General features: G+C 36.5%; 1 pseudogene; it reads right to left on the bottom strand.

The window, feature by feature from the left end:
* Positions 1 to 308: 308 nt before the first annotated feature.
* Positions 309 to 2,086, bottom strand: LOC149556338 (GDSL esterase/lipase At5g03610-like; annotated as a pseudogene).
* Positions 2,087 to 14,854: the final 12,768 nt, after the last annotated feature.

Here is a 14,854-nt window from a genome sequence, read left to right as displayed (position 1 = left end):
AATTATTTTTAGAACATAATATTGACATCATGTCTTCTTTCATTTTATTAAGACAGATCTCCGAAGTTTGGTTACGCAGACATAAATGTTTTCTCACTGCTAACAAAGGAATCCTTTATTCTAAATTAGTGACAATTTTTAAATAACAATTCATTCTCACAGGACCTGTTTCCAAATTTTATGAGCTTTCTTTTAAGCAACTGGTTTCTCCATTGGAAAAATTCTAGTTGTTTACAGAAACTTCACCCAGAAGATCAAGAAATGCCTAGAAAATTTTATTTAGATGAAAATGCTCATGATTTACTTACCTAGCTTGTAACGCTAGAGATTCCGTGAGCAACAAATCCAAGTAAGTGTAGCCATTCATTAACATTGGGTGCCCCCTCTGTAAAACTCATTGTTTTCCTTTCCATTTTCGCTCCATTACTGTAGAGCGACATTAATGAATGCCATCCTTTCTGTGTTGGATGGACTGAATCCCAGTAGAATTTCTTATTCACGTCAGAACACACTTCATATAAAGCCCCGCCTACGTTGTCCACCTCTCCACAATTAGCAACCCCGCCTTTCTCAGCATAGCATGGAGTGAACAAATCCACAAACCCTGCCACACAATTACAACAACAAAAAGTAGGTTAATCAATCGAATCCAGAAACAACATTGACAAACAAAAGATAGATTAAACAAGGTATCGATTTTGAAGATTTAGCAGAAACACGAAAGGTAGGGTATTTTAAGTTACCAAATTTCTTTGGGTTTGAGAAAATAAAATTAGTTGCAGATACACAGTCTGAAATTATAATGGACGAATCCTTATGACGAGATCTGAGGCTTTGTACGCCCTTTGTCAGTAATCTCGTATGCAGAGCCAACATGTCGTCGTAGTTCGAATTGCAGGATTTCTTGCCGATTTGAGGATCGCATCCAAAACGAGCATTATTACTTACTACGAAATTCCTAAGGCCGATTTCGTACAAATCCTCCACAGCTTTGATTATTCCGCTCACCACAGGCTTCACCAGATCGATTACTCCCTGTAATAAAATCACAAATTTGAGAGAAATTATATGTAAAGATCTCGATTCACCAGATCGATTATTCCCTGTAATAAAGTCACAAATTGGAGAGAAATTCGACGTAAATATTTCGCTTCACAAGATCGATTATTCCCTGTAAGAAAGTCACAAATTTGAAAGATATTAGACGTAAATATTTCGCTTCACCAGATCGATTATTCCCTGTCATAAAGTCACAAATTTGAGAGAAATTGGATGCAAAGATTTCCTCAGGGATTTCAAACTAAGTACCTCTCTGGAACCGTTTTTGCTAGCAACATATGCAGTGTAGTCGTTTCCAGCCACGGAGATGAGGACTATTGACCGCTAGAGCTTGTGAGAATGGAACCCTGGACTTCCCGCAACCAGCTCCTTTAACTGCTTCACTTGTTCTGGCACTGTTGTGAAACCGTAGGCTCGAGTTACTCCACTTCCGCCGACTGCAAAATTCACTCCTTGTCGAATCTTGTTAGCAGTTGATTTACAGTCATGACTTCTCAGAAGCTCATAAGCTATGGGAACCGGAAGCCCTAAAATATCCGCTGCACACACCAAAGCCACATAATATTTAGACAAAGGTTGCTGAAAACCTTAAATTTCACCATTTGTGAATGGAATCGAAGGATTACCCCAAAAATCCGTCTGGATTTTGCCAGAAGAAAATCTGCCTGCAGGATAGCCAGGCCAGGTGATACCGTAGGGTCGTCTCCATGACTGATTCTCGCTTTCATTGTATGAATTGCGATTTCCTGTGTCGGCAAATGAGTCTCCCAAAACAAACAGCGCCTGCGCTTTCTCCGCAACGCCTCTCCCTGGAAATCAATCAATTTAAATTCAAAATAATACGAGTACAGAATGAGAAAAATTGTAAAGATAATTTGTAAAACTGACCCGCAAACCTATCAATTTAAACTCAAAATCAATACGAGAAGAGAATGAGTAAAGTTTGAAATGATAATTTATTTAACTGACCTGCAAATAGAGAGAGAATGACTATCAGAAACAGAAATCGAGAAAACATGGCATCCATATCTTTGTAACTACAACTCACAAATTGTTTGAGATCTCCTCTGATAGATATACATTAGATCTGCGACATGCTCTGACAATTTAATCGTGCTCGATCGTATGGCCTAATTGGCCAAAAAAAACAACATTTTTGGAAGAACACTTCAATCATCTCGAGTGGATAAAATCTTCAACTTCTCCTTTGGCGCATTATTCCTGTTGAGCAGCTGTTCCAGTTTCATAAACAAATGGTGGTGCAGCTTTTTCATTTAACTAGTTGGTGGTTGGAGAGAATGTTCTTTCGCGAGGCTAGACCAACATGCGTATAGAATAATTGATCGCGTGTCAAAAGGGGTATTGGCCCATAATTTAATGTTATTTTTATTCGAAATGAATCATAACAAACGAATTCAAATTAAAGATGCTGTCCCTTCTATGAATATGTTTGGGAAGCTGGATTTTTAAACTAAATATCTAATTAATAATTAATTTAGTTTAATGCACATCCATTATAGAAGATAAGACACATGTGGGTAATCTAGGTAGACTCTCCTTATATGCTCTCTTGTATTAATGTTTTTTTTGGCACATGATAAATCTCTTATCTATGAGGAGAGAGTTGCAAGTAGTTAGAAGTTCAGAGTTATTAGGGATGTGTTCAACCACACAAACACACACAAGTATGTTGCAATCAAAGAGGTTATTGTTATTTTTATGTGTTTCAACAATAAAAAAATTGTGATGAAGTTGTATGCATGAATACATGTCATATTGAATTAGTCTATCTACTTTATTGTGCATTTTGAATTGTTCCTCAAGGGGATCTACTTAAGGTGACAAATTCACACTCCTTTCTTTCGTTTTATCAACAAGGTAGTTGTTATGTTATTACAATTCACCAATTTTATAATGTTATAATTCTTAACTAGTTTAGTTCTAATATCCTTTTGAGTTACCCTAAATATAGTTATATGTTCCATATTAGTTCATTTTTCATATTATCTTTGCTACATTATATTTTTGTGTTTTACATTATTTTGTTTGTTGTTTATTAAAATGGGATTCCAACCATAATGAGGTCATGACACATATATAGTTTTGGCACATTAACGTATAAGTCATGAAGGGTTTCTCAATTAGTTAGCCAATCTATGAGTTTAGGGATTGTTGAAATAGCTAGGATCACGAGAGGATATTGGTAAACCTACATTTTTCAAAAATTTTAGATCTTAAACACAAATGTAAACTCTTTAAAAACAATGTGCAAGTCAACTAAAATAAAAAGAATATTTTCTATATGCGGATAAAAAGAGATCCTCTTGGAAGGATTCTTCCTTTGAAGAAGGTACAACATGTACTGCCTCTCCCACATTTTTTTGCTATTGCATTCTTCTTGATGTAGAATTAACTTTTTCTGTATTACAATAAAATTTTGGTTATATTGTGTTGAGTTGTTTACATTAATGACATTGTATTTATTGATTGAGAGTTTGTGCAATAGGTCATGCTATGATGGTAATTTCATTCGTGGAATAGTTATATGCTTATGATGTTAGTGAAAGAATATTTAAAGGTATTTAATTAGATGAAAGTGTTATTATACCTTAGATTATGATAAAATTTGAAAAGGGATACTATCATGGCATTTGAATGATAAGGCATACAATTTTAGAATTTCCCTTGCAGTGGCTTTGGATACTTTAATTATTTTTGTTGGTGTAATCATTTATTTTATTAATTACACTTCACTTAAGTTAAAATAAGATAATGCATAACATAGTAGTTTGCATATGTGACACTTAGGAATATGAAAATTTAGTTGCAGATGATGTTGATTTAAAAAAAAAAAAATTTAAGCGGTGATACTAGTTATTACATTCAACTATATGTGTTTTTCCATGCCTTTAGTGCACTTATCAATTTGTTATCCTTCCCATAGCTACATATATTTTCACATTTTTAGTTTTATAATGGAGGATGCTCCACCTTTACTAGACATGTGATTCCACCTTGTGAGTGTGATATGTTTACTCCAATTTATCATATTCACTCATTCCCTTTCCTATATAAGCATGCACATCTACATTGTACTTAGTCCACTTATTGCATCATCGATGACAATGAATTTTCTCATCATTTTTGTCTCTCTTACTTTTCTTTTACCTCTCTTACTTTTCTTTTACTTGTTGGCCTCTAGATCTTATTGTTGTTATAGGAAAACTATTACATGGTATTAGAGACATTGGAGTGGACAATTGAGTAATAGCTTCTTGGAGAAATCTTGGTGCATGAATAGGAGGAATATTCTCAAATCTAAGGATTGGTGATATGTTATCTCCTATTTATCTTCGATACCACCCCACTGTGTTGGTTCTTGATGAAGGCTACTCTCCTTAAAACCATAAATTCATAACAGAAACAAAGAAACAACAAAAAATGTGAGAATAAAATATGGACTTCTTATTTGTGCCACACATGTGGAATTACAGAATTCACAAGTACAAAATGCTCCCACATGGGCGCTTGCATTATAGTAATTTGCAAGACTAAGCTGCGAACTACCACCTAGAGTTGTCCTAGACAATGTTCAAGCCTTTCTTAAATAGGCAATTTTATGCCACCTAGGAAGGTTCTAGACATTTAAACTTAATACCTAGGGCTAACGGACGCTAACAATACATATAGAGTTGGCCAAATACATCTTTGACAATTATTTTAGATATTTCGTGTAGCCCAACTTTGAAAGACCATAACTCACAAACCGTTGCTCCAATTGGCTATTATAACAACTTTTTGGAAATGCCAGCTCCTAAACTACAAGCTCAAAACCACACAAGCGCCCTTCCGTTGAGTTTTCAAACCTTATTCGAGAACTCTAAGGCTTCCAATGGTGAGCCTGAAGATTTTTTCTACAAATATTTCCACCAAAAATCTGCAATAACTTCTCTAATACTTAAGCTAGAGCAATGAGATTTTTATGGTAGGCTTATAACTCTAAAATGAACATTCATGTAGAAAATGAGAACATTCCAAGCTTGTATGAAAAATTACTAAAAATAGAAAGTTCCCATAAATAGTAACCACCTTGTCTACTAGTCCTTATTAAAATAGAAAAGACTGATTTTTTTTTTGGGTGATGCAAGATTTCTCTTACACCTAGGATTCTCCTACATTAGACACTCGGGGTAATTTGAGAAGTGACTCCGTCACGTCTCAGGTGTTCAGAGGAAAACCTAGACAATGAACCTCCTCCCTTGCTAGTCATGATGATTCCTCTACTAGCCTTCCTTTCCATTTGACCAGGTATTCCTTATAAGCTCTATTCCTTTTACTTTTTCCAACACGATTGTCCAATATCTCCTCACTCTCCTTTGTAGCTGAACTAGTTGCTAGAATACTCCACTGCGCTTTTGTAACTTCATCTCCATCACCTCCTTCATAATACTCTATCAAATCTAAAATATTAAATACTGGTGCAATATTCAATTCAACAGGCAACTCCACTTCATAAGCATTTCTAGAATCATACCTTTTCACTATCTTGCATGGTCCCAACTTCTTCATCTTCAACTTATTATATGTACCCACTGAAAAATGCTCCTTTCTCAAATGAACCATGATTTCATCTCCAATTTGAAATTCCTTATACCTCCTTTTCACATCTTCCTTAGCCTTATACTATGTATTAATCTTTATGATGTGTTTCATTACCTCCTCATGCATGTTCTTCAAATGTTCAACAAATTCTTTTGCTTCAACACTACTTATCTCGCCTTTATCCAACTGTCACAATTCAGAGGCATTTTTGGGACTACTCCCATATACAATCTAGAATGGTGATTTACTAGTACTCCTGTTCATAGAATTATTATATGCATATTCTTCTTGTGGTAAAATTGGATCCCATCCTTTTGGCTTGTCTCCAACCAAACATCTCAGCAAGTTCCCCAAACTACGATTCACAATTTTTGTCTATCCATCAGTCTGTGGATGATGTGATGAATTGAATTTCAACTCTGTCTTTAATTTCTTCCACAATGTACGCTAGAAATACCCAACAAATTTGGTATCTCAATCTGAAACTATACTCTTTGGAAGACCATGTAGTCTCACCACTTCTCTGAAAAACAACTCTGCCACATGGACATCACTAGTCTTCTTGCAAGGAATAAAATGTGCCATCTTTAAAAACCTATCAACCACCACAAAAATAGAATCATACCCACAATACGTCCTCGGTAATCCAAGAACAAAATCCATATTGACATCCTCCCACAACTTCTCTGGTATAGGTAATGGTAGATACAATCCTGTATTTTGCTTCACTCCTTTCACCATCTGACATACTCTGCAACTTTATACAAACTTCTTCACATCTTGTTGCAACTATCACCAGTAATAATTTTTAGCAACCAAAGCAATGGTCTTATCTCTGTCAAAATGTCTAGCCAATCGTCCACTATGCTTCTCCTTGATGAGATTCTCTCTCATTGAACTTCTGGGAATGCACAACTTGCTTCTGTTGAATAACATACTATCCTAGATCATGAAATCCAACCACTTTGTCCTATCAAGTGTAACAGGTTTTGTACAAGCCCTTCATGCTTCACCAAAATTAGGATCATCTAGATACAAAGTACTGAGTTCCTTGAACCCAACCACCTTTATCTGCATTTTTGTTAGAAAAAGTTGTCTTCTACTAAGAGAATTTGCAACTTTGTTAGACTTCCTACTCTTGTGTTTCAAAACAAATGTATAACTCTACAAAAACTCAACCTGCTTCAAATGCTTTTGGTTCAATTTTCTTTGACTATTTAAATATTGCAAAGCTTGATGATTAGTATACAAAACAAACTCCTTAGGAAGAAGATAGTGTTTCTAATTCTTCAATGCTTGAACTATAGCATAAAATTTGTGATCATAAATATAATATTTTCTTATGGTATCATTCAATTTTTCACTAAAGTAAGGAACAGGTCTACCTTCTTGGCTCTTAACAACTCCTAATGGTAACCCACATGGGCACCTTCATTACAGTAATCTGTAAGACTAAGCTGTGAACTACCACCTAGAGTTGTCTTAGACAATGTTTAGGCCTTTCTTAAATATTCAATTTTATGCCACCCAGGAAGGTTCTAGAAATTTAAACTCAATTTCTCACTAAAGTAAGGAACAAGTCTACCTTCTTGGCTCTTAACAACTCCTAATGGTAACCCACATGGGCACCTTAATTACAGTAATCTGTAAGACTAAGCTGTGAACTACCACCTAGAGCTGTCTTAGACAATGTTTAGGCCTTTCTTAAATATGCAATTTTATGCCACCCAGGAAGGTTCTAGACATTTAAACTTAATACCTATGGACCCTAATAATGCATATAGAGTCCGCCAAATACATCTTTGACAATTATTTTAGATATTTTAGGTAGCCCAACTTTGAAAGACCACAACTCATGAATTGTTGCTCTGATTGGCTATTATAATTTTTTTTGGAAACACTAGCTCTTGAACTATAGGCTTGAAATTGCACAAGCACACTTCCATTGAGTTTTCATACCTCATCTGGGTACTCTAAGGCCTCCAATGGTGAGCTTGAAGATTTTTTTTGTAAATATTTCCATGGGAAATCTGTAATAACTTTTTCGATACTTAAACTGGAGCAATGAGATTTTTATGGTAGGCTTATAACTCTAAAATGAACCTTCATGTAGAAAATGAGAAAATTTTGAGCTCATATGACAAACTTACTAAAAATAGCAAGTTCCCTTAAATAGTAACCACCTTGTCTACTAGTCCTTATTAAAATAGAAAAGACTGAAAATAAAATATTTTTTTGGTGATGCAAGATTGCTCTTACACCCAAGATGCTTCTAAATCAGTTCTAAAGTGCTTTATTTGTGTGACTTATTATATATACTAAGGGGTGGGTGAATTAAGGTGGTCATGTAAGTGTACCATCTTAAATTGGACACACATCAATTTAGGACCTTTTGGCTCATCTTTAGTGTATTTTCATTTCACGATTACAATTTGGGAAAACACTTCACTTCTTTTCTCCTCCTCCTAGGTGAAACTGAGGTAGGACTTAAAAAATCCTCCTTGATTTCCCTTCTTTCTCACACATCAACTGAAATAGGACTTAACTTGTGAGTATCCTCTCTCTTTAGAACCTCAAATCCTAGATTGTATCTTTGGTTGATAGTTCGTAACATCTATCTCACCCCTAACCCGTGCTAGTATGGAATCTATGATAGGAAGACCTTAAAGGTTGACCTTATGAACTAGCTTGACCTAGTCAAGACTAGATCAACCTTAGGTTGACCTGGTCTAGACTAGGTATTCTTCAAGTTGACCTAGTATAGATTAGGTCAACTAAGTCGACCTAGTCCAAGAGCCTCTGGTGACTCTATAACTAGTGTTGTTTTACCCCTGGAGTAAAATCTTGCTATTGCAGTTGGCCTTTGTAGGGTTATTTCATGAATATTCCAAAAATCTATTATAAAAAGGCATAAAACCCCTCATTTACACATGAGAGAGGCAATGGGTAAGCATGTGTGGATACCCCAATCTAACATAGAGAAATTGTAAGGTGAAAGTAAGTGTTAGCTTCTTACTCTTCATTACAAAGAAAGTTTATCATTCTTCATCAAGCATTCAAAGGTAAATACATTGCACATGGAGTTGTAGAGGGATCTCAAAGATGGTTAGAGTACTTTAGTCTTGGGGGTTTGGTATGATTTATAGATAATAGTTCTAATCTGATTCTTTGCACCTTCATAAATTTACATACATGTACGCTTACATGCTAGGGTTTCACTCACATAGTAGATTCTTAAAATTTTATACTATTTACTTTCTAGACCTACACATATAGGATACACAAATACACACAAAATTTTTCCTAATGACTATTTGTGGATGTGGAAATTACTAAAATAGGGGGTTGACTAAGGAAAACCTCTTTATAGCCACCCGCCCACACACAATTTATTACAAATTTGTAGGATATCAGTTTGGAGCTGACAAATCTAAAACTAACTCCTCAAGGGCTTGCTGGAGAAGTTTGTTACAGTATTGCCAAACTACATCAACTATTTCATAAGATGTCCTTTCTTTAGGTCAACCTAGTCCTTTCTACTTTTTGGTCAAACAATTTATGGGTTCTATTCCTTTTGTCATTTCATTTCTAGATCTATGATCACATATTCAAAAAAAGCTTCAAGTCTACAACTTTTTTGAGCTTAATTACATCTTCCACCATGAATTACAAGGCGAGTACTTTATCTCTTATTTTCCCTCTTAGCATATACTTACTTTTAGATCTTTATAGGGCTATTTATGTATATTTATAATCTACATTTGTCATATCTTTTGTTTACATTGCATGAGAGAGAACCTTGCTAGCATACTTCCTTGACATGTCTCTAGATTTTGTATTAGCATCCTACTATCCTCTTTGAGTTTTTGCTAATCAAATTTAGGTATTGTTGAGAGTTATGCTTGGAAGCCCCTCTTTCTTTTGTTTTGAATGTCTAAGGGAGAAAGTGTTGAGATTGTTTAGTCTTGCTTGCATTGTTATCATTGGTGTCATTTGCTCACTAGACTTTTTGGCGACCCCGATGTGAACTCTCCTTTTGTTTGATCTTGGTAGTTAGATATTTCCTTTATGCACTGCATTTCTAAACACAAAAATGCAAAAATATTTTGCATTGTTAGGACTACTTATATTTTACATTTTGTGTGTTAATCTTGAGTGGTTTTTCTTCAAGATGTATTATTTATTTCATGAGTATTTTGATGATGTGTCTATTAGTAAACCTTTAAAGGTATCTAGTAATGAAGGGTTGGATGAAAAATATGAGATCTTCATTGAATCCATTCCTCCTATGACTTCCTCTACATTTTTCATGACTAATCTTTACAATAGAGTTATATTATTTCTTCCTATGTGTGATACTATGTGTAGTATTGGTCCTATGCAAATTTCTCAACCACGTATCACTATTATGACCCTTAAGGGAGTACCTCAAGATGATAAACCCGTTATAGTCCTTAAAGGGAAATCTTATTAAACTTCACTTTCTCACACTTATTAGACACAAAATAATCCTAAACCAACTATTCTTGTAGCTCCTACACCTTTACCTCCTTCTCAACCAATGCTTCCTCAAGCACCACATTTACCTAGTTCCTTTGGAAAGGAGTATGATTAATCCAAGAAGTTATGTGCTACTCCTGCTAAGATTTCCTTATGGGAACTTCTTCAAACATCCCCTACTTATCATGAAGCTTTAAAAAAGGCTTTTTCTACTCTTCCAAAACCTCCTAATCCAGATAATAATAATTCTTTCTTAGAGTGTATGCATGCTATGCCTTCTCCTCTTTGGATTGTGTTTACTAAAGATGATTTACCGCCTAAGAAAGTTCAATATCACTATGATGCTTTATGGTTGCGATTCTTGTCAATGAGAATCTTATTCAAAGAACTTTAATTGATAATGGATTAGGATTGAATATTTTTAGCTTGGATATGTTGAATGTTATCCATGTTGATATGTCCTCTATAAAACTAGATAGTTTTTCTATCTATGCCTTTGATAACATTGCTAAGAAAAAATTTAAGAGTCACAACTCTTCCTATTAAGGTTGATTTGATTGTATTATATACTTTAATCCATGTGATGCATGGACCTCTCAATTACAACCTTCTTTTGGAAAGACCATGGTTGCATAATATGCATGATATTCCCTCTACTCTTCATCACAAAGTTAAGTATATCTACGATAACATGATGTATACTCTTCATGCATATGATAGACCCAATAGTTTCTATAATGCTCAATCTTCTAAGGTGCCTTGATGTAAGGAAGAAAAAACAAAAGGATAAAACTAAAATTAAAAATCAATTGAGTGAAGAACCTTCCTCCTCTTTATCTGAAGATGACTAAGGCACTTTGGAATTTAATCCTATGTTCATTGGAGAATACAAGGTCTCTAATCTCTCTTACATGAAATTTTTTGAACAAACTAAGGAAGAAAAAGCCATTTCAACTCCTCTTTGTAGAGCTCGTTAAGTAATTACTTTATCACTACTTCATCTAAGAGAATCATTAAGATTGTTAAACCAAATTGTCATGATGTAGTTTCTTATGAAGCTCCTTTGAATATCTCTGATATGGTTGATCGTTATGGTCATGGATACCATTTTGTCACTAAGCATGGGTTTTATGGTCAAGGACAAGGAAAATATGAATACAGAATATGAGTTCCTTTATCTAATGATGGTTATGATCATACTTATGGTTTAAGATTCAATCCTTATGAGAAACCTTCCTTCTTTCCAAATGTGAATCATGTTTTCAGTGGTCCATTGAAGTTGGAAACTTGCATCTTATCACATTTTATCAATTACATTCTTTGGGTATCTTCTCTTCTGATGATGCTTTAGCTGATTTTCTAGGCACATATGAGGATTTACCTTCTTTTCATCACAATAAGAGGAAGCCTTATTTCTTGAACATTAATGGATATTTTGGATTAAAATATGAATTAGAACAACATATTAATCATCTTCCTCCTATGGAAGAAATACATAACAACAATCTCTTGATCACTAAAATGATAGATGTGCTTTTTAACCCTGATGACTTTGAAAAGGTTATTAACATTGGATTTTTTTTAAGATGAAATGGAAAAAAGTAACTTACTGAACTTCTTTTGGAATTTTATAATATCTTTGCTCGAAAATTTTATTATATGTTAGGCATTGATCTTAAGATTGTCACTCACAACATACTTCTGACCTTCGATGTTAAACATATTGAACATAAGATTTTTAAAATGAATCCTAGCATTGCTCTTCTTGTTAAAGATGAGATAGAAAAGCTCTAAGATGTTGGTTTTATACATCCTATAGATTATCCCCCATGGTTTTCTAACATTGTGATTGTCTCTAAGGGTGGAAAAAAAAGGATGTGCACTTATTTTTGTGATTTAAACGAGGCTTCTTTGAAAGCTGATTTTTCTTTACCTAACATCGATATGATAATGGATTTAACTATTAGACATGGGTTACTATTTTTTATGGATGGATTCTCTGGGTACAATCAAATTTTTATTCCTCCTTATGATCAATATAAGACACCTTTTATTACTCCTTTGGGAACTTTATGTTGGGTAATGATGTCTTCTAGGTTAATAAATGTAGACGCTACTTATCAACGTACTCTGACATTGATTTTTCATGACTAGATGCATGAGATTATTGAAGATTATGTGGATGAAATTTTTGTGAATTTTTTAAAACATGATGAACATGTTCTTACTCTTAAACATATATTTGAAATAATAACGAAGTATAATATGCATTTGAATCCATGAAAATGTGCCTTTGGGGTTGATAGTGGAAATCTCATAGGGTGCACTATATCTAATAGATGTATTAAGGTTGATAGAGAGAAAACTGATGTTATTCTCAATATGCCTCCTCAAAATATCTAACAAGTTTGAAGCTTACAAGGAAAGATAAAATCTATTCATAGGGGTGAATGCACCAAGTTGTGGTGCCAAAAAGATGATACTTTTTTTCTTCAAAATTTCCAATAGCGTGCACGCGCTATGGCCTGGGCATAGGCTTGTTGAGCCTAGGCCATAAGGCATGCACGCTATAGCATGTACACACTATGGAAAAATGGATTTCTCAATTATGCACTATAGAGAAATGTAATTCTCAATAGCACGTGCGTGCTATTGGAAATCACATACAAAATAGAAACCCCTACCCTCTCTCTTCCTCCATTCTCTCTCACAATTTCTCCCTCCCTCTCTCCCTACCTTATCCTCTCTCTCTCTGCATCCTATCTCATACTCTTTCCATCCTCCCTCTCCCCCCCCTCTCTCTCCCTCCCTCCCTCCCTCCCTCTATTATCCACTACTCTATGTCCCCCTCTCTCTATTTATATACATCCTATCCTGCATACTCTTTGAACCCTCATTCCTCTCTCTCTCTCTCTCTCTCTCTCTCTCTCTCTCTCTCTCCCCCCTCCCTCCCTCTATCATCCACTACTCTATGCCCCTCTCTCTTTGTCTCCCTCCCTCCATTTCTCTCTCTCTCTCTCTCTCTCTCTCTCTCTCTCTCTCTCTCTCTCTCTCTCTCTCTCGCTCCCTCCCTCCTTCCCTCTCCATTCCCCTCTCTCCATTGCTCCCTCCCTCTCTCTCTATTTATCCCTCCCTCTCTCCCTACTTCATCTTCTCTCTCTCTCTCTCTCTCTAAATCCTATCTCACACTTTTTCCTTCATCCCCCCCCACTCTCTCTCTCTCTCTCCCACCTCTTATTCTGTGTCCCTTTCTCTCTTTCTATGAATCCTATCCCATGTACTCTTTGAACCCTCATCCTCTACTCCCTATCAATCTCTCTCTCTCTCTCTGTCTCTCTCTCCTATCCACTACTCGCTCTCTCTCCCTCTCCCTCCTCTCCCTCCCCCTCCCTCCCTCTCTCTCTCTCTCTCATCTCTCTATCCAAATCCCATCCTCTCACATCACCTACTGTGTGTCCCTCCCTCTCTTTTTATGCATCGTATCCCATGTAACCTTTGATCCCCCATCCTCTACTCCCTCTCTCTCTCTCTATCCCACTCCTATACCCTACTCAGTGTCCCCCTCTCTCTCTTTCTATGCATTCTATTTCATGTACTCTTTGAACCCCCATCCTCTACTCCCTATCAATCTCACCCTATCTCTTTCCTATCCACTACTCTCTCTCTCTCTCTCTCTCTCTCTCTCTCTCTCTCTCTCTCTCTCTCCCTCCCTCCCTCCCTCCCTCCCATCCCCTACTCTATGTTGCTCTCTCTTCCCATCCCTCCCTCCCTCCCTCCCTCTCTCTCTCTCTCTCTCTCTCTCTCTCTCTCTCTCTCTCTCTCTCTCTCTCTCTCTCTCTATCTATCTATCTATCTCCCTCTCCTACTCCCTCTCCCACCACCTAATCTCTCTCTCTCACTCTCTCTCTCCCATCTCCTACTCTTTCTCTCTCTCATTATCCCACCCCCTAATATCTCTCTCTCAAGCTACTCTCTCTCTTTCTCTCTCTCTTCCCTCTCCCATCCCTTGCTCTCTCTCTCTCTCTCTCACACACACACACACACACACACACACACACTCCCATCCCCCCCCTCTCTCTCTCGCTCTCCCACTCCCACTCCCTCTCCCATTGCCTACTCTCTCTCTCTCCCATTCCCTACTCTATCTCTCTCATTCTCCCACCCCCTACTCTCTCTCTCTCTCTCTCTCTCCCATCTCCTACTCTCTCTCCTTTCCCATCCCTAACTCTCTCTCTCTCTCTCACACACACACTCCCACCCCTCTCTCTCTCTCTCTTGCTCTCCCTCTCCCACTCCCTCTCCCATTGCCTACTCTCTCCCATCTACTACTCTCTCTGTTATTCTCCTGCACCCTACTCTCTCACACACACTCTCTCTCTCCCATCCCCTACTTTCTCTCTCTCTCCTCTCCCATCCCCTACTCTCTCTCTCTCTCTCTCTCTCTCTCTCTCTCTCTCTCTCTCTCTCTCTCTCTCTCTCTCTCTCTCTCTCTCTCTCTCTCTCTCTCTCTCTCTCTCTCTCCCTCTTTCCTTCTCTCTCTCTAATTTCTTCCGCATTATAGGTGTTGAAATTTTGATTCAATTATCTAACCTTCCAAGTCCCTCATAAATCATTCATAGTTTAGCTATAAGTAGTTTGAGAGTTTCTTGTTAGCATATTTTATTTACAACAAGATGTGGTTACTAATGCTATC

This window comes from Cupressus sempervirens, chromosome 5 (genome assembly GCF_028749045.1).
Source record: "Cupressus sempervirens isolate cs-2001-9-10 chromosome 5, ASM2874904v1, whole genome shotgun sequence".
NCBI lineage: Eukaryota > Viridiplantae > Streptophyta > Pinopsida > Cupressales > Cupressaceae > Cupressus > Cupressus sempervirens.
This window is presented reverse-complemented; position numbering and strand designations above follow the sequence as displayed.